We start from the raw sequence: 5,448 nt of genomic DNA on the forward strand, positions 1-5,448 counted from the left end.
CCTCCCTCCTCCTGTTCCCAGTCATGGCACGAGATCACCGGCTCCCTCCCTTGTTTCTTTTCCTTTCCTTGTTTTTGGTATTCCCAAAAGCAATCCAGTCCTGCTCTCCTCACACAGGCGAGGCAGCCTGGCAGCCGACCACTGGTGCTGCACTGCTCCTCCACAGAGGCATGGTCCTGTCTCCTCTTGTGTCTTTGAGGGTGACAGTCTTATGCATCCAGTCAAACACTCTTTCTTTGCCCTTTTCTGTGTCTTTTCTTGCTGCTCTGGGTGGAGGCTGGAGGGTAAACAGGGTGCGCGTGGGATCCTCACCTATCTCCTTGATAACCACACAGATGAGAGAGACTCCCGCTTTCCGTTTTCGTTCTCCAGCTCTTTCACTCGTTCCCTGTGTTAGCTGGCCCTATGCCTCGCCTCCCCTCCCTCCCTTTCTGTCTCCACGTCCCTCCTCTCTTTCCATCTCCCCTCCCCCCTCCTGCTGCAGCCTAAAAGAGCCAGAGTGAGCAAATGGGAGAGAAGGAGTGAGGGAGAGAGGAGGGCGGAGGGCTGAGATTGGCTGCAAAGTGGAGCATGTGACTCCCGACAGAGGACTGAGGGACCCTCTGCCAGCTGTCCAACTCATGCTTCCCTGAAAACCTCTGTTGCCAATGACAACAGCTGCCGTGCAACACACCAACCACAGCTCCCCAGATACAAAGCCATTGGCTGGCAGGCTTTGTGGCCGCCGCCCCCTATTGTGAGGGGAGCATGTTGGGACGTGTAGTCCAATCTGCAATGAGGGTGGACTGTGTATTGAAAAGCAGACATCCCTGTGTCCCTTGGAGGAAGGTTTTCCCTCCGCTCTTGTTTCTCTGCAAAAATGTTTATGCATCAGTGTTTCATTGGCCGACATCTAGAGTGAAAGTGAAGGACTGCAGTTCATATCATCAACATGAAGGAACATTTAAATGAACTTTTATTAAACACACATGAGAAGAGGAAAGACCTCGAGGCCTGGGCATTCTTAGTCAGTCAGGAAAAAGACATCCTCTGTCGTTTTCCTTTTGTTCCTCACAGAGGGAAACTCCCACTCCACAACAACAGGAACTCTGCAGCTGAAGGCCATGGCCAAACACAGAAGCACCCCCTCTTCCCTCCTTTTCTCTCTCTCTCTCTTCCACTTTTCATTGCCACCTTTTGGTTGCAAGAGGTGCCACGGTGCTACTGTATGTTCTCAATTGCGCTGATGGGTGCAGTCCAGGACTTGTTTTGCTTATGTTGTTTGCTTACATGCTGACTTATGTCAATGAGGCTCCTCTTTTACAGTAGATTTATCCCAATATGACTGTTATATTTCTAGATGTGCTTATTGTGGACCTGCGAACACCTGATGTTCATTGTTTATGTTTTACATATCTGACATCTGAAACATCTGTCAGTGAAGTCACATTGTGTATGTTTTGTGTATAATTGATCCACCAGGGGAGTGGAAAAACAAACACATGTCAAAATATGCTCAGAAATGTGAGGTATGCTGCCAGCAGCTGTGGCAGGGCCAGAACACACTACGGCGGATTTGTCCTTTTAAAGTAATCACAAACACTATCACTGCATCTGCCCAAGAATACAGCTCCAGGGGATACCCAAGGCCTCTGCAGCCGAACAACAAAAGAGCACCTGTTCCGGCTTATTTTGATTCAATGGACACATAACATAGCTGTGACATGATCTGATATGGTGGCTCAAAGCAGTGTGACGGGGCCTATGAGTTAAGTGGGTGGGGTGGTCAGGAATGCAGGTCTAACAAGGTCATACAACACGCAGGGCAATAAACAACGAAACAAGACGTGCCCCACTTTCGATAGTCCTGCTTCAACGCGTCGCTGTCTTTTCTTACCCAAATGAACCCGCGCTGCTGTGGAGTGCTGCAGTGTCATTTGATCTGGTCGTGCCAAGGATGCAGCATGAAGTGATGTGTGTGTGTGTGTGTGTGTGTGTGTGTGTGTGTGTGTGTGTGTGTGTGCGTGCTCTCAGAACAGCGGGTGAACTGTAATGGTGAAAGTGGTAGATTATACTATCAGCAGAGGAATTCAGATTATTTCAGAGAGTGGGTCTGCATACACACATGTGGGAGAAACTTTAGCTAAGTGGTTGGAGGTCGTGGCCGGGGGAGTTTTTAAAAACTTAAAACTATTAAAAGGGACAGTATAAAATCCTTAAAATGACTGAAACCTACCTACAGTAGGACGAGCTGACCTGGTGGGAACAAGATGAAGGGGGTATGAGTCCTTTCTCTGCTGAACAAAATGAAAATTCCCATTTTCATACATAAGAAGAACTGAGTTCAGTGCCAGTGTAAATGAGTATTACTGCAAGAACAACAGGAAAAAAAAAGGGAATTAATTGATCTGGGATTTATTTTAAGGCCGATATAATTACCTTTATGTCATTTGAACATTTTCCACGATTAATTAATTATTGCCGTGAAAATAAAAACAAAAACTTCAGAGCCACGTCCTGGTCTCTTAAAGAAAACGTGTGTAATCTATTTGTGCATTCGAGCTTTTCTAACAAAGACAAACCTGCTGTTTTACATCAGCTGTGACTGAAATCACACTGTTGTCATCCTGTTGCATGCAGCCTGTTCTTCCAAACATCTGGATGTTGCCAAGTTGACTTCATGGGTTGGCTGCTATCTCCTGATTCACTACAAACAGACTGTGAGTAAACAGCACCATCTGCAGGACCTCAACTAGCATCCACAGTGCAAACAATGGCTGCTTCCACCAGGCCAGCATTTCACTGTGTGACAGGAATTTTTGCTTCCATCTACAAAAGATGATGTAATTTGGAGTCAACTTAACATTCAGATTTTTTTTTGATAAAAAAAAAAGACACCTGACAACAAGTCATGTGGTTCTGAATAATGTTATTGCTACTCCTAACACCTTCCACCTTCAGAGAGAGGTCAAAAGTCAAGGTCAGCTACATAAAAGGTATTCATACAACTCAACTAAATATTGCTGAACCTCCAAACTGATCCGTGGCATCACAACTCCCTCATAAGCAGGCATTAAACCAGAAAGGGTTTGATGAGATTATTTGCCATGGAGGCATAATTGTTGTGATTATAGTGACAACTACTACACTCTGCTAAGTGGAGGGGGGGGGGGGGGTGTTAATGTGACAAACACAGTTCTTATTTCATCTCAGACCATCTGTACACCCTCCAGCTCTATGACTATAAATTGCATTCCACAGAAATAACTTTCCGGCTGCAGCGCCTCCTCTCTTCACAAATATACCTATTACCTATTTTAAAATCATTACAGTCTCAGTGCTTGTGGTTGCACCTAAAATAAATGCTTGGATCAAAACAAATATTTGTGGTAGCCTGGTGGTTAAAAATGGGGCATCAGCATTGCTGGTTAGACTCCAGCTATAGATCTTTGTTATAATCCACTCCCTTGGTGTTTGCTGTAAACAAAAGACAAATGTAGTCGCTTGTAGTCGCGGATCAGAACTGTGTTTAACAAAATCATGTTTATTTGACATATCGTGTGAAATACAGTCAATGTCAGTGCAGTAAGTCAGTGCATTGATAAACTTAACATTATTTATATATAGTATATAAAACTGATAATTTATGAGGTTTGAATAGAAACTGAAAAGAACATTTGATGTGTTTCTGAAACGACATCATTGCATGCCATTACCAGCCAAAATTAAAACACGTAAAACATAAAGTCTTGATTGAAGTGATGAGAACAAATTGGCAGCACGTGAATAAATGTAATATTAACACTGACATCGAGGCTGAGCTAACCCACGCATGTCTGACAGCAGACACAGGAAAAGGTTAAAACTCTGATTGTTTGATGAAGCTCAAGGTTGTTATCTTAGGTCCGAAGAGGTCAACCACATTTGGCATCATAATGATAATACTGTAAAAACCGAATACACAACAAACGTGAAACCAACAACTAACTCACAAAGTAATAAAAAGGCAAATTGACATCTGTGTTACACTCAAACCTGCAAAACCGCTGTGCATCCGTATCTAGAGATTAACTGCTTGGTGCAGATGAGTCTCCTTCTTTGCAGAACAACATGGACATGCAAAGTCTTAATAAAATAAATAAATACATATTTCAGATAAGTGGGGGCTCTTGGAGTGAAATGTAGTCAGAGGATCCCGGCCAGATTGGACTGACTCACAAGAGAAGAGCTGGAAATGATGAGAGAGCAGGTGGGAGGCTGCCACATCTTCTCCATGAGTGTTTCCTCTCCACTGGATCGAGCACCAACAGGAAACCGTGACGGCCCAGGCTCGGCTCTTCTCCCTGAAACACATCATAGCTGGTCTCCAACATCTGCAATTTATTACTAAACAATAAAACCATTTCTTCTTAGCTCATTCGGCTGCGATAGTCATTTGATACTGTCGGCTGCCTATAAAAACATCTAGAGGCGTCTGCAGGTTGCAGTCACAGGCCTTTCTGAGGGATATCTAACACTGACACCACATCATGTCACATTATCGCTCAGTAGTGAAGGCTGGGTACACTTTCGCATGCATCATACGGACTGAAACGCTTCGTTACCATTGTCTACGATGGAAACCAACGATGCAGGAGAGGAAAAACACTCATCCTCTGAGCGCCCGCGTCGGCGAGCGGGACGCCCCATTATCACAGCATGTAGATGATGTAGGAGAGGAAGACGAGGCCCATGATGGCAAAAAACATCAACACTAAAATGTCCACCATGATGGAAACGCTGCCAGAGACGGTGCAGATGCGGGGAGGACACGCAGCCCAGGCAGCACAGGCACTGCCGGCGGTGCAGGAGTTCGGCAAAGATCGGAACGTCTCGGAAGTCGACGGGTTAACGATCGGCTCGACCTCCTCCCTCCTCCAAAACAGGAAGACGTTACGTGATGACGTGTGTCGTCCCGTGTTTGGTCCTCATACCGTAGGTTCGTGTTCTTACTGAAACTAGTGTGACCTGACAGGCTGAACAACAACAACAACAAAAAAAAAAAAAGAGCCATCAACCAGAGGAAAGTCTCCCCACACTGCCACCTGTATCAATTAATAACAAATAACAGGGCAGCCTACATGTTATGTACAGTAACCTGGGCCACACACAGTCAACTTTGACCCCAAAGATGTAGATAAAATGCATTAATTTTACATTTTGTTTTGTGTCAAATTATTAAACCTTATTATAGCGACTTCATTTAAAACATTGGCCAGACCACTAAAGCACAGTACTAATAGACATGGGCGTATAGTATAGCAAATTCAGAATATCATTGTGGGTCTTGTTTCAGTTTCTATAATGAACATATTATACAGTTAAATACAACGCGTATTTGTTAGTTTAATAATATCCAACAATGGTCTGAAGGACTTTCACATTTGCACCACAGCTCGGCTGTAAAACACAAGACTTGGCACACAGCAG

At 44.4% G+C, this 5,448-nt stretch overlaps 1 long non-coding RNA gene across 1 annotated transcript; it reads right to left on the reverse strand.

The window, feature by feature from the left end:
- Nucleotides 1-3,503: 3,503 nt before the first annotated feature.
- Nucleotides 3,504-4,857, reverse strand: LOC113152093. The gene is made up of 2 exons (XR_003297883.1): nucleotides 4,584-4,857; nucleotides 3,504-4,322 (listed from the first exon to the last, which is right to left on the reverse strand). It is a non-coding gene; the product is annotated as an uncharacterized LOC113152093 (long non-coding RNA).
- Nucleotides 4,858-5,448: the final 591 nt, after the last annotated feature.

The sequence above is a fragment of the Anabas testudineus genome, chromosome 8 (assembly GCF_900324465.2).
Source record: "Anabas testudineus chromosome 8, fAnaTes1.2, whole genome shotgun sequence".
Lineage (NCBI taxonomy): Eukaryota > Metazoa > Chordata > Actinopteri > Anabantiformes > Anabantidae > Anabas > Anabas testudineus.